Genomic DNA, 14,473 nt, shown 5'->3' with positions numbered 1-14,473 from the left:
GCTGCCCGGAACGCTACGCAGGGCAAAAGCGGTTCTCGTCCTCCGTGCTTGCTTTTTCTCAGAAAGAGCCGTGGTGTGCGTTTTCGCCGGAAAACGCGTTTTCGGCCGAAAACGTGTACGTTTGCACTTCCCCGCCACAGGGAAGCTGCTAGCCGGGAATTCTCTGCCTGGTTCTACCCGCTGCCCGGAACGCTACGCAGGGCAAAAGCGGTTCTCGTCCTCCGTGCTTGCTTTTTCTCAGAAAGAGCCGTGGTGTGCGTTTTCGCCGGAAAACGCGTTTTCGGCCGAAAACGTGTACGTTTGCACTTCCCCGCCACAGGGAAGCTGCTAGCCGGGAATTCTCTGCCTGGTTCTACCCGCTGCCCGGAACGCTACGCAGGGCAAAAGCGGTTCTCGTCCTCCGTGCTTGCTTTGTCTCAGAAAGAGCCGTGGTGTGCGTTTTCGCCGGAAAACGCGTTTTCGGCCGAAAACGTATACGTTTGCACTTCCCCGCCACAGGAAAGCTGCTAGCCGGGAATTCTCTGCCTGGTTCTACCCGCTGCCCGGAACGCTACGCAGGGCAAAAGCGGTTCTCGTCGTCCGTGCTTGCTTTTTCTCAGAAAGAGCCGTGGTGTGCGTTTTCGCCGGAAAACGCGTTTTCGGCCGAAAACGTGTACGTTTGCACTTCCCCGCCACAGGGAAGCTGCTAGCCGGGAATTCTCTGCCTGGTTCTACCCGCTGCCCGGAACGCTACGCAGGGCAAAAGCGGTTCTCGTCCTCCGTGCTTGCTTTTTCTCAGAAAGAGCCGTGGTGTGCGTTTTCGCCGGAAAACGCGTTTTCGGCCGAAAACGTGTACGTTTGCACTTCCCCGCCACAGGGAAGCTGCTAGCCGGGAATTCTCTGCCTGGTTCTACCCGCTGCCCGGAACGCTACGCAGGGCAAAAGCGGTTCTCGTCGTCCGTGCTTGCTTTTTCTCAGAAAGAGCCGTGGTGTGCGTTTTCGCCGGAAAACGCGTTTTCGGCCGAAAACGTGTACGTTTGCACTTCCCCGCCACAGGGAAGCTGCTAGCCGGGAATTCTCTGCCTGGTTCTACCCGCTGCCCGGAACGCTACGCAGGGCAAAAGCGGTTCTCGTCCTCCGTGCTTGCTTTTTCTCAGAAAGAGCCGTGGTGTGCGTTTTCGCCGGAAAACGCGTTTTCGGCCGAAAACGTGTACGTTTGCACTTCCCCGCCACAGGGAAGCTGCTAGCCGGGAATTCTCTGCCTGGTTCTACCCGCTGCCCGGAACGCTACGCAGGGCAAAAGCGGTTCTCGTCCTCCGTGCTTGCTTTGTCTCAGAAAGAGCCGTGGTGTGCGTTTTCGCCGGAAAACGCGTTTTTGGCCGAAAACGTATACGTTTGCACTTCCCCGCCACAGGAAAGCTGCTAGCCGGGAATTCTCTGCCTGGTTCTACCCGCTTCCCGGAACGCTACGCAGGGCAAAAGCGATTCTCGTCCTACGTGCTTGCTTTCTCTCAGAAAGAGCCTTGGTGTGTGTCTTCGATGGAAAAGGGTTTTTCGGCCGAAAAGGTGTACGTTTGCACTTCCCCGCCACAGGGAAGCTGCTAGCAGGGAATTCTCTCCCTGGTTCTACCCGCTGCCAGGAACGCTACTCAGGGCAAAAGCGATTCTATTCCTCTGTGCTTGCTTTCTCTCAGAAAGAGCCGTGATGTGCGTTTTCGTCGGAAAACGCGTTTTGGGCCGAAAACGTCTACGTTTGCACTTCCCCGCCACAGGGAAGCTGCTAGCCGGGAATTCTCTGCCTGGTTCTACCCGCTGCCCGGAACGCTACGCAGGGCAAAAGCGATTCTCGTCCTCCGTGCTTGCTTTTTCTCAGAAAGAGCCGTGGTGTGCGTTTTCGATGGAACACACGTTTTCAGCCGAAAACGTGTACGTTTCCACTTCTCCGCCACAGGGAAGCTGCTAGCCGGGAATTCTCTGCCTGGTTCTACCCGCTGCCCGGAACGCTACGCAGGGCAAAAGCGCTTCTCGTCCTCCGTGCTTGCTTTCTCTCAGAAAGAGCCTTGGTGTGTGTCTTCGACGGAAAAGGGTTTTTCGGCCGAAAAGGTGTACGTTTGCACTTCCCCGCCACAGGGAAGCTGCTAGCAGGGAATTCTCTCCCTGGTTCTACCCGCTGCCCGGAACGCAACGCAGGGCAAAAGCGATTCTCGTCCTCCGTGCTTGCTTTCTCTCAGAAAGAGCCTTTTTGTGTGTTTTCGATGGAAAAGGGGTTTTCGGCTGAAAACGTGTACATTTGCACTTCCCCGCCACAGGGAAGCTGCTAGCCGGGAATTCTCTGCCTGGTTCTACCCGCTGCCCGGAACGCTACGCAGGGCAAAAGCGGTTCTCGTCCTCCGTGCTTGCTTTGTCTCAGAAAGAGCCGTGGTGTGCGTTTTCGCCGGAAAACGCGTTTTCGGCCGAAAACGTGTACGTTTGCACTTCCCCGCCACAGGGAAGCTGCTAGCCGGGAATTCTCTGCCTGGTTCTACCCGCTGCCCGGAACGCTACGCAGGGCAAAAGCGGTTCTTGTCCTCCGTGCTTGCTTTTTCTCAGAAAGAGCCGTGGTGTGCGTTTTCGCCGGAAAACGCGTTTTCGGCCGAAAACGTGTACGTTTGCACTTCCCCGCCACAGGGAAGCTGCTCGCCGGGAATTCTCTGCCTGGTTCTACCCGCTGCCCGGAACGCTACGCAGGGCAAAAGCAGTTCTCGTCCTCCGTGCTTGCTTTTTCTCAGAAAGAGCCGTGGTGTGCGTTTTCGCCGGAAAACGCGTTTTCGGCCGAAAACGTGTACGTTTGCACTTCCCCGCCACAGGGAAGCTGCTAGCCGGGAATTCTCTGCCTGGTTCTACCCGCTGCCCGGAGCGCTACGCAGGGCAAAAGCGGTTCTCGTCCTCCGTGCTTGCTTTTTCTCAGAAAGAGCCGTGGTGTGCGTTTTCGCCGGAAAACGCGTTTTCGGCCGAAAACGTGTACGTTTGCACTTCCCCGCCACAGGGAAGCTGCTAGCCGGGAATTCTCTGCCTGGTTCTACCCGCTGCCCGGAACGCTACGCAGGGCAAAAGCGGTTCTCGTCCTCCGTGCTTGCTTTTTCTCAGAAAGAGCCGTGGTGTGCGTTTTCGCCGGAAAACGCGTTTTCGGCCGAAAACGTGTACGTTTGCACTTCCCCGCCACAGGGAAGCTGCTAGCCGGGAATTCTCTGCCTGGTTCTACCCGCTGCCCGGAACGCTACGCAGGGCAAAAGCGGTTCTCGTCCTCCGTGCTTGCTTTGTCTCAGAAAGAGCCGTGGTGTGCGTTTTCGCCGGAAAACGCGTTTTCGGCCGAAAACGTGTACGTTTGCACTTCCCCGCCACAGGGAAGCTGCTAGCCGGGAATTCTCTGCCTGGTTCTACCCGCTGCCCGTAACGCTACGCAGGGCAAAAGCGGTTCTCATCCTCCGTACTTACTTTTTCTCAGAAAGAGCCGTGGTGTGCGATTTCGCCGGAAAACGTGTTTTCGGCCGAAAACGTGTACGTTTGCACTTCCCCGCCACAGGGAAGCTGCTAGCCGGGAATTCTCTGCCTGGTTCTACCCGCTGCCCGTAACGCTACGCAGGGCAAAAGCGGTTCTCGTCCTCCGTGCTTGCTTTTTCTCAGATAGAGCCGTGGTGTGCGTTTTCGCCGGAAAACGCGTTTTCGGCCGAAAACGTGTACGTTTGCACTTCCCCGCCACAGGGAAGCTGCTAGCCGGGAATTCTCTGCCTGGTTCTACCCGCTGCCCGGAACGCTACGCAGGGCAAAAGCGGTTCTCGTCCTCCGTGCTTGCTTTTTCTCAGAAAGAGCCGTGGTGTGCGATTTCGGCGGAAAACGCGTTTTCGGCCGAAAACGTGTACGTTTGCACTTCCCCGCCACAGGGAAGCTGCTAGCCGGGAATTCTCTGCCTGGTTCTACCCGCTGCCCGGAGCGCTATGCAGGGCAAAAGCGATTCTCGCCCTCCGTGCTTGCTTTCTCTCAGAAAGAGCCGTGGTGTGCGTTTTCGCCGGAAAACGCGTTTTCGGCCGAAAACGTGTACGTTTGCACTTCCCCGCCACAGGGAAGCTGCTAGCCGGGAATTCTCTGCCTGGTTCTACCCGCTGCCCGGAACGCTACGCAGGGCAAAAGCGATTCTCGTCCTCCGTGCTTGCTTTTTCTCAGAAAGAGCCGTGGTGTGCGTTTTCGATGGAACACACGTTTTCAGCCGAAAACGTGTACGTTTGCACTTCTCCGCCACAGGGAAGCTGCTAGCCGGGAATTCTCTGCCTGGTTCTACCCGCTGCCCGGAACGCTACGCAGGGCAAAAGCGATTCTCGTCCTCCGTGCTTGCTTTCTCTCAGAAAGAGCCTTGGTGTGTGTCTTCGACGGAAAAGGGTTTTTCGGCCGAAAAGGTGTACGTTTGCACTTCCCCGCCACAGGGAAGCTGCTAGCAGGGAATTCTCTCCCTGGTTCTACCCGCTGCCAGGAACGCTACTCAGGGCAAAAGCGATTCTATTCCTTTGTGCTTGCTTTCTCTCAGAAAGAGCCGTGATGTGCGCTTTCGTCGGAAAACGCGTTTTGGGCCGAAAACGTCTACGTTTGCACTTCCCCGCCAGAGGGAAGCCTCTAGCCGGGAATTCGCTGCCTGGTTCTACCCGCTGCCCGGAAAGCTACGCAGGGCAAATGCGATTCTCGTCCTCCGTGCTTGCTTTTTCTCAGAAAGAGCCGTGGTGTGAGTTTTCGCCGGAAAACGCGTTTTTGGCCGAAAACGTGTACGTTTGCACTTCCCCGCCAGAGAGAAGCCTCTAGCCGGGAATTTGTGCCTGGTTCTTCCCGCTGCCTGGAACGCTAATCAGGGCAAAAGCGATTCTCGTCCTCCGTGCTTGCTTTTTCTCAGAAAGAGCCGTGGTGTGCGTTTTCGCCGGAAAACGCGTTTTCGGCCGAAAACGTGTACGTTTGCACTTCCCCGCCACAGGGAAGCTGCTAGCCGGGAATTCTCTGCCTGGTTCTACCCGCTGCCCGGAACGCTACGCAGGGCAAAAGCGGTTTTCGTCCTCCGTGCTTGCTTTTTCTCAGAAAGAGCCGTGGTGTGCGTTTTCACCGGAAAACGCGTTTTCGGCCGAAAACGTGTACGTTTGCACTTCCCCGCCACAGGGAAGCTGCTAGCCGGGAATTCTCTGCCTGGTTCTACCCGCTGCCCGGAACGCTACGCAGGGCAAAAGCGGTTCTCGTCGTCCGTGCTTGCTTTTTCTCAGAAGAGCCGTGGTGTGCGTTTTCGCCGGAAAACGCGTTTTCGGCCGAAAACGTGTACGTTTGCACTTCCCCGCCACAGGGAAGCTGCTAGCCGGGAATTCTCTGCCTGGTTCTACCCGCTGCCCGGAACGCTACGCAGGGCAAAAGCGGTTCTCGTCCTCCGTGCTTGCTTTTTCTCAGAAAGAGCCGTGGTGTGCGTTTTCGCCGGAAAACGCGTTTTCGGCCGAAAACGTGTACGTTTGCACTTCCCCGCCACAGGGAAGCTGCTAGCCGGGAATTCTCTGCCTGGTTCTACCCGCTGCCCGGAACGCTACGCAGGGCAAAAGCGGTTCTCGTCCTCCGTGCTTGCTTTTTCTCAGAAAGAGCCGTGGTGTGCGTTTTCACCGGAAAACGCGTTTTCGGCCGAAAACGTGTACGTTTGCACTTCACCGCCACAGGGAAGCTGCTAGCCGGGAATTCTCTGCCTGGTTCTACCCGCTGCCCGGAACGCTACGCAGGGCAAAAGCGGTTCTCGTCCTCCGTGCTTGCTTTGTCTCAGAAAGAGCCGTGGTGTGCGTTTTCGCCGGAAAACGCGTTTTCGGCCGAAAACGTATACGTTTGCACTTCCCCGCCACAGGAAAGCTGCTAGCCGGGAATTCTCTGCCTGGTTCTACCCGCTGCCCGGAACGCTACGCAGGGCAAAAGCGGTTCTCGTCGTCCGTGCTTGCTTTTTCTCAGAAAGAGCCGTGGTGTGCGTTTTCGCCGGAAAACGCGTTTTCGGCCGAAAACGTGTACGTTTGCACTTCCCCGCCACAGGGAAGCTGCTAGCCGGGAATTCTCTGCCTGGTTCTACCCGCTGCCCGGAACGCTACGCAGGGCAAAAGCGGTTCTCGTCCTCCGTGCTTGCTTTTTCTCAGAAAGAGCCGTGGTGTGCGTTTTCGCCGGAAAACGCGTTTTCGGCCGAAAACGTGTAGGTTTGCACTTTCCCGCCACAGGGAAGCTGCTAGCCGGGAATTCTCTGCCTGGTTCTACCCGCTGCCCGGAACGCTACGCAGGGCAAAAGCGGTTCTCGTCGTCCGTGCTTGCTTTTTCTCAGAAAGTGCCGTGGTGTGCGTTTTCGCCGGAAAACGCGTTTTCGGCCGAAAACGTGTACGTTTGCACTTCCCCGCCACAGGGAAGCTGCTAGCCGGGAATTCTCTGCCTGGTTCTACCCGCTGCCCGGAACGCTACGCAGGGCAAAAGCGGTTCTCGTCCTCCGTGCTTGCTTTTTCTCAGAAAGAGCCGTGGTGTGCGTTTTCGCCGGAAAACGCGTTTTCGGCCGAAAACGTGTACGTTTGCACTTCCCCGCCACAGGGAAGCTGCTAGCCGGGAATTCTCTGCCTGGTTCTACCCGCTGCCCGGAACGCTACGCAGGGCAAAAGCGGTTCTCGTCCTCCGTGCTTGCTTTGTCTCAGAAAGAGCCGTGGTGTGCGTTTTCGCCGGAAAACGCGTTTTTGGCCGAAAACGTATACGTTTGCACTTCCCCGCCACAGGAAAGCTGCTAGCCGGGAATTCTCTGCCTGGTTCTACCCGCTGCCCGGAACGCTACGCAGGGCAAAAGCGATTCTCGTCCTACGTGCTTGCTTTCTCTCAGAAAGAGCCTTGGTGTGTGTCTTCGATGGAAAAGGGTTTTTCGGCCGAAAAGGTGTACGTTTGCACTTCCCCGCCACAGGGAAGCTGCTAGCAGGGAATTCTCTCCCTGGTTCTACCCGCTGCCAGGAACGCTACTCAGGGCAAAAGCGATTCTATTCCTCTGTGCTTGCTTTCTCTCAGAAAGAGCCGTGATGTGCGTTTTCGTCGGAAAACGCGTTTTGGGCCGAAAACGTCTACGTTTGCACTTCCCCGCCAGAGGGAAGCCTCTAGCCGGGAATTCTCTGCCTGGTTCTACCCGCTGCCCGGAACGCTACGCAGGGCAAATGCGATTCTCGTCCTCCGTGCTTACTTTTTCTCAGAAAGAGCCGTGGTGTGAGTTTTCGCCGGAAAACACGTTTTTGGCCGAAAACGTGTACGTTTGCACTTCCCCGCCAGAGAGAAGCCTCTAGCCGGGAATTCTCTGCCTGGTTCTACCCGCTGCCCGGAACGCTACGCAGGGCAAAAGCGATTCTCGTCCTCCGTGCTTGCTTTTTCTCAGAAAGAGCCGTGGTGTGCGTTTTCGATGGAACACACGTTTTCAGCCGAAAACGTGTACGTTTGCACTTCCCCGCCACAGGGAAGCTGCTAGCCGGGAATTCTCTGCCTGGTTCTACCCGCTGCCCGGAACGCTACGCAGGGCAAAAGCGGTTCTCGTCCTCCGTGCTTGCTTTTTCTCAGAAAGAGCCGTGGTGTGCGTTTTCGCCGGAAAACGCGTTTTCGGCCGAAAACGTGTACGTTTGCACTTCCCCGCCACAGGGAAGCTGCTAGCCGGGAATTCTCTGCCTGGTTCTACCCGCTGCCCGGAACGCTACGCAGGGCAAAAGCGGTTCTCGTCCTCCGTGCTTGCTTTTTCTCAGAAAGAGCCGTGGTGTGCGTTTTCGCCGGAAAACGCGTTTTCGGCCGAAAACGTGTACGTTTGCACTTCCCCGCCACAGGGAAGCTGCTAGCCGGGAATTCTCTGCCTGGTTCTACCCGCTGCCCGTAACGCTACGCAGGGCAAAAGCGGTTCTCATCCTCCGTACTTACTTTTTCTCAGAAAGAGCCGTGGTGTGCGATTTCGCCGGAAAACGTGTTTTCGGCCGAAAATGTGTACGTTTGCACTTCCCCGCCACAGGGAAGCTGCTAGCCGGGAATTCTCTGCCTGGTTCTACCCGCTGCCCGTAACGCTACGCAGGGCAAAAGCGGTTCTCGTCCTCCGTGCTTGCTTTTTCTCAGATAGAGCCGTGGTGTGCGTTTTCGCCGGAAAACGCGTTTTCGGCCGAAAACGTGTACGTTTGCACTTCCCCGCCACAGGGAAGCTGCTAGCCGGGAATTCTCTGCCTGGTTCTACCCGCTGCCCGGAACGCTACGCAGGGCAAAAGCGGTTCTCGTCCTCCGTGCTTGCTTTTTCTCAGAAAGAGCCGTGGTGTGCGATTTCGGCGGAAAACGCGTTTTCGGCCGAAAACGTGTACGTTTGCACTTCCCCGCCACAGGGAAGCTGCTAGCCGGGAATTCTCTGCCTGGTTCTACCCGCTGCCCGGAGCGCTATGCAGGGCAAAAGCGATTCTCGCCCTCCGTGCTTGCTTTCTCTCAGAAAGAGCCGTGGTGTGCGTTTTCGCCGGAAAACGCGTTTTCGGCCGAAAACGTGTACGTTTGCACTTCCCCGCCACAGGGAAGCTGCTAGCCGGGAATTCTCTGCCTGGTTCTACCCGCTGCCCGGAACGCTACGCAGGGCAAAAGCGATTCTCGTCCTCCGTGCTTGCTTTTTCTCAGAAAGAGCCGTGGTGTGCGTTTTCGATGGAACACAAGTTTTCAGCCGAAAACGTATACGTTTGCACTTCTCCGCCACAGGGAAGCTGCTAGCCGGGAATTCTCTGCCTGGTTCTACCCGCTGCCCGGAACGCTACGCAGGGCAAAAGCGATTCTCGTCCTCCGTGCTTGCTTTCTCTCAGAAAGAGCCTTGGTGTGTGTCTTCGACGGAAAAGGGTTTTTCGGCCGAAAAGGTGTACGTTTGCACTTCCCCGCCACAGGGAAGCTGCTAGCAGGGAATTCTCTCCCTGGTTCTACCCGCTGCCAGGAACGCTACTCAGGGCAAAAGCGATTCTATTCCTTTGTGCTTGCTTTCTCTCAGAAAGAGCCGTGATGTGCGCTTTCATCGGAAAACGCGTTTTGGGCCGAAAACGTCTACGTTTGCACTTCCCCGCCAGAGGGAAGCCTCTAGCCGAGAATTCGCTGCCTGGTTCTACCCGCTGCCCGGAAAGCTACGCAGGGCAAATGCGATTCTCGTCCTCCGTGCTTGCTTTTTCTCAGAAAGAGCCGTGGTGTGAGTTTTCGCCGGAAAACGCGTTTTTGGCCGAAAACGTGTACGTTTGCACTTCCCCGCCAGAGAGAAGCCTCTAGCCGGGAATTTGTGCCTGGTTCTTCCCGCTGCCTGGAACGCTACGCAGGGCAAAAGCGATTCTCGTCCTCCGTGCTTGCTTTTTCTCAGAAAGAGCCGTGGTGTGCGTTTTCGCCGGAAAACGCGTTTTCGGCCGAAAACGTGTACGTTTGCACTTCCCCGCCACAGGGAAGCTGCTAGCCGGGAATTCTCTGCCTGGTTCTACCCGCTGCCCGGAACGCTACGCAGGGCAAAAGCGGTTTTCGTCCTCCGTGCTTGCTTTTTCTCAGAAAGAGCCGTGGTGTGCCTTTTCACCGGAAAACGCTTTTTCGGCCGAAAACGTGTACGTTTGCACTTCCCCGCCACAGGGAAGCTGCTAGTCGGGAATTCTCTGCCTGGTTCTACCCGCTGCCCGGAACGCTACGCAGGGCAAAAGCGGTTCTCGTCGTCCGTGCTTGCTTTTTCTCAGAAGAGCCGTGGTGTGCGTTTTCGCCGGAAAACGCGTTTTCGGCCGAAAACGTGTACGTTTGCACTTCCCCGCCACAGGGAAGCTGCTAGCCGGGAATTCTCTGCCTGGTTCTACCCGCTGCCCGGAACGCTACGCAGGGCAAAAGCGGTTCTCGTCCTCCGTGCTTGCTTTTTCTCAGAAAGAGCCGTGGTGTGCGTTTTCGCCGGAAAACGCGTTTTCGGCCGAAAACGTGTACGTTTGCACTTCCCCGCCACAGGGAAGCTGCTAGCCGGGAATTCTCTGCCTGGTTCTACCCGCTGCCCGGAACGCTACGCAGGGCAAAAGCGGTTCTCGTCCTCCGTGCTTGCTTTTTCTCAGAAAGAGCCGTGGTGTGCGTTTTCGCCGGAAAACGCGTTTTCGGCCGAAAACGTGTACGTTTGCACTTCCCCGCCACAGGGAAGCTGCTAGCCGGGAATTCTCTGCCTGGTTCTACCCGCTGCCCGGAACGCTACGCAGGGCAAAAGCGGTTCTCGTCCTCCGTGCTTGCTTTGTCTCAGAAAGAGCCGTGGTGTGCGTTTTCGCCGGAAAACGCGTTTTCGGCCGAAAACGTATACGTTTGCACTTCCCCGCCACAGGAAAGCTGCTAGCCGGGAATTCTCTGCCTGGTTCTACCCGCTGCCCGGAACGCTACGCAGGGCAAAAGCGGTTCTCGTCGTCCGTGCTTGCTTTTTCTCAGAAAGAGCCGTGGTGTGCGTTTTCGCCGGAAAACGCGTTTTCGGCCGAAAACGTGTACGTTTGCACTTCCCCGCCACAGGGAAGCTGCTAGCCGGGAATTCTCTGCCTGGTTCTACCCGCTGCCCGGAACGCTACGCAGGGCAAAAGCGGTTCTCGTCCTCCGTGCTTGCTTTTTCTCAGAAAGAGCCGTGGTGTGCGTTTTCGCCGGAAAACGCGTTTTCGGCCGAAAACGTGTAGGTTTGCACTTTCCCGCCACAGGGAAGCTGCTAGCCGGGAATTCTCTGCCTGGTTCTACCCGCTGCCCGGAACGCTACGCAGGGCAAAAGCGGTTCTCGTCGTCCGTGCTTGCTTTTTCTCAGAAAGTGCCGTGGTGTGCGTTTTCGCCGGAAAACGCGTTTTCGGCCGAAAACGTGTACGTTTGCACTTCCCCGCCACAGGGAAGCTGCTAGCAGGGAATTCTCTGCCTGGTTCTACCCGCTGCCCGGAACGCTACGCAGGGCAAAAGCGGTTCTCGTCCTCCGTGCTTGCTTTTTCTCAGAAAGAGCCGTGGTGTGCGTTTTCGCCGGAAAACGCGTTTTCGGCCGAAAACGTGTACGTTTGCACTTCCCCGCCACAGGGAAGCTGCTAGCCGGGAATTCTCTGCCTGGTTCTACCCGCTGCCCGGAACGCTACACAGGGCAAAAGCGGTTCTCGTCCTCCGTGCTTGCTTTGTCTCAGAAAGAGCCGTGGTGTGCGTTTTCGCCGGAAAACGCGTTTTTGGCCGAAAACGTATACGTTTGCACTTCCCCGCCACAGGAAAGCTGCTAGCCGGGAATTCTCTGCCTGGTTCTACCCGCTGCCCGGAACGCTACGCAGGGCAAAAGCGATTCTCGTCCTACGTGCTTGCTTTCTCTCAGAAAGAGCCTTGGTGTGTGTCTTCGATGGAAAAGGGTTTTTCGGCCGAAAAGGTGTACGTTTGCACTTCCCCGCCACAGGGAAGCTGCTAGCAGGGAATTCTCTCCCTGGTTCTACCCGCTGCCAGGAACGCTACTCAGGGCAAAAGCGATTCTATTCCTCTGTGCTTGCTTTCTCTCAGAAAGAGCCGTGATGTGCGTTTTCGTCGGAAAACGCGTTTTGGGCCGAAAACGTCTACGTTTGCACTTCCCCGCCAGAGGGAAGCCTCTAGCCGGGAATTCTCTGCCTGGTTCTACCCGCTGCCCGGAACGCTACGCAGGGCAAATGCGATTCTCGTCCTCCGTGCTTGCTTTTTCTCAGAAAGAGCCGTGGTGTGAGTTTTCGCCGGAAAACACGTTTTTGGCCGAAAACGTGTACGTTTGCACTTCCCCGCCAGAGAGAAGCCTCTAGCCGGGAATTCTCTGCCTGGTTCTACCCGCTGCCCGGAACGCTACGCAGGGCAAAAGCGATTCTCGTCCTCCGTGCTTGCTTTTTCTCAGAAAGAGCCGTGGTGTGCGTTTTCGATGGAACACACGTTTTCAGCCGAAAACGTGTACGTTTGCACTTCCCCGCCACAGGGAAGCTGCTAGCCGGGAATTCTCTGCCTGGTTCTACCCGCTGCCCGGAACGCTACGCAGGGCAAAAGCGGTTCTCGTCCTCCGTGCTTGCTTTTTCTCAGAAAGAGCCTTGGTGTGCGTTTTCGCCGGAAAACGAGTTTTCGGCCGAAAACTTGTACGTTTGCACTTCCCCGCCACAGGGAAACTGCTAGCCGGGAATTCTCTGCCTGGTTATACCCGCTGCCCGGAACGCAAAGCAGGGCAAAAGCGATTCTCGTCCTCCGTGCTTGCTTTCTCTCAGAAAGAGCCTTGTTGTGTGTTTTCGATGGAAAAGGGGTTTTCGGCTGAAAACGTGTACATTTGCACTTCCCCGCCACAGGGAAGCTGCTAGCCGGGAATTCTCTGCCTGGTTCTACCCGCTGCCCGGAACGCTACGCAGGGCAAAAGCGGTTCTCGTCCTCCGTGCTTGCTTTTTCTCAGAAAGAGCCGTGGTGTGCGTTTTCGCCGGAAAACGCGTTTTCGGCCGAAAACGTGTACGTTTGCACTTCCCCGCCACAGGGAAGCTGCTAGCCGGGAATTCTCTGCCTGGTTCTACCCGCTGCCCGGAACGCTACGCAGGGCAAAAGCGGTTCTCGTCCTCCGTGCTTGCTTTTTCTCAGAAAGAGCCGTGTGTGCGTTTTCGACGGAAAACGCTTTTTCGGCCGAAAACGTGTACGTTTGCACTTCCCCGCCACAGGGAAGCTGCTAGCCGGGAATTCTCTGCCTGGTTCTACCCGCTGCCCGGAACGCTACGCAGGGCAAAAGCGGTTCTCGTCCTCCGTGCTTGCTTTTTCTCAGAAAGAGCCGTGTTGTGTGTTTTCGCCGGAAAACGCGTTTTCGGCCGAAAACGTGTACGTTTGCACTTCCCCGCCACAGGGAAGCTGCTAGCCGGGAATTCTCTGCCTGGTTCTACCCGCTGCCCGGAACGCTACGCAGGGCAAAAGCGGTTCTCGTCCTCCGTGCTTGCTTTTTCTCAGAAAGAGCCGTGGTGTGCGTTTTCGCCGGAAAACGCGTTTTCGGCCGAAAACGTGTACGTTTGCACTTCCCCGCCACAGGGAAGCTGCTAGCCGGGAATTCTCTGCCTGGTTCTACCCGCTGCCCGGAACGCTACGCAGGGCAAAAGCGGTTCTCGTCCTCCGTGCTTGCTTTGTCTCAGAAAGAGCCGTGGTGTGCGTTTTCGCCGGAAAACGCTTTTTCGGCCGAAAACGTATACGTTTGCACTTCCCCGCCACAGGAAAGCTGCTAGCCGGGAATTCTCTGCCTGGTTCTACCCGCTGCCCGGAACGCTATGCAGGGCAAAAGCGGTTCTCGTCCTCCGTGCTTGCTTTTTCTCAGAAAGAGCCGTGGTGTGCGTTTTCGCCGGAAAACGCGTTTTCGGCCGAAAACTTGTACGTTTGCACTTCCCCGCCACAGGGAAGCTGCTAGCCGGGAATTCTCTCCCTGGTTCTACCCGCTGCCCGGAACGCTACGCAGGGCAAAAGCGGTTCTCGTCCTCCGTGCTTGCTTTTTCTCAGAAAGAGCCGTGGTGTGCGATTTCGCCGGAAAACGCGTTTTCGGCCGAAAACGTGTACGTTTGCACTTCCCCACCACAGGGAAGCTGCTAGCCGGGAATTCTCTGCCTGGTTCTACCCGCTGCCCGGAACGCTACACAGGGCAAAAGCGGTTCTCGTCCTCCGTGCTTGCTTTTTCTCAGAAAGAGCCGTGGTGTGCGATTTCGGCGGAAAACGCGTTTTTGGCCGAAAACGTGTACGTTTGCACTTCCCCGCCACAGGGAAGCTGCTAGCCGGGAATTCTCTGCCTGGTTCTACCCGCTGCCCGGAACGCTACGCAGGGCAAAAGCGGTTCTCGTCCTCCGTGCTTGCTTTGTCTCAGAAAGAGCCGTGGTGTGCGTTTTCACCGGAAAACGCGTTTTCGGCCGAAAACGTGTACGTTTGCACTTCCCCGCCACAGGGAAGCTGCTAGCCGGGAATTCTCTGCCTGGTTCTACCCGCTGCCCGGAATGCTACGCAGGGCAAAAGCGGTTCTCGTCCTCCGTGCTTGCTTTTTCTCAGAAAGAGCCGTGGTGTGCGATTTCGCCGGAAAACGCGTTTTCGGCCGAAAACGTGTACGTTTGCACTTCCCCGCCACAGGGAAGCTGCTAGCCGGGAATTCTCTGCCTGGTTCTACCCGCTGCCCGGAACGCTACGCAGGGCAAAAGCGGTTCTCGTCCTCCGTGCTTGCTTTTTCTCAGAAAGAGCCGTGGTGTGCGTTTTCGCCGGAAAACGCGTTTTCGGCCGAAAACGTGTAGGTTTGCACTTTCCCGCCACAGGGAAGCTGCTAGCCGGGAATTCTCTGCCTGGTTCTACCCGCTGCCCGGAACGCTACGCAGGGCAAAAGCGGTTCTCGTCCTCCGTGCTTGCTTTTTCTCAGAAAGAGCCGTGGTGTGCGTTTTCGCCGGAAAACGCGTTTTCGGCCGAAAACGTGTACGTTTGCACTTCCCCGCCACAGGGAAGCTGCTAGCCGGGA

This window comes from Athene noctua, chromosome 4 (assembly GCF_965140245.1).
Source record: "Athene noctua chromosome 4, bAthNoc1.hap1.1, whole genome shotgun sequence".
NCBI lineage: Eukaryota > Metazoa > Chordata > Aves > Strigiformes > Strigidae > Athene > Athene noctua.
The sequence above is the reverse complement of the archived record's forward strand: the minus strand, read 5'-3'. Positions refer to the sequence as shown.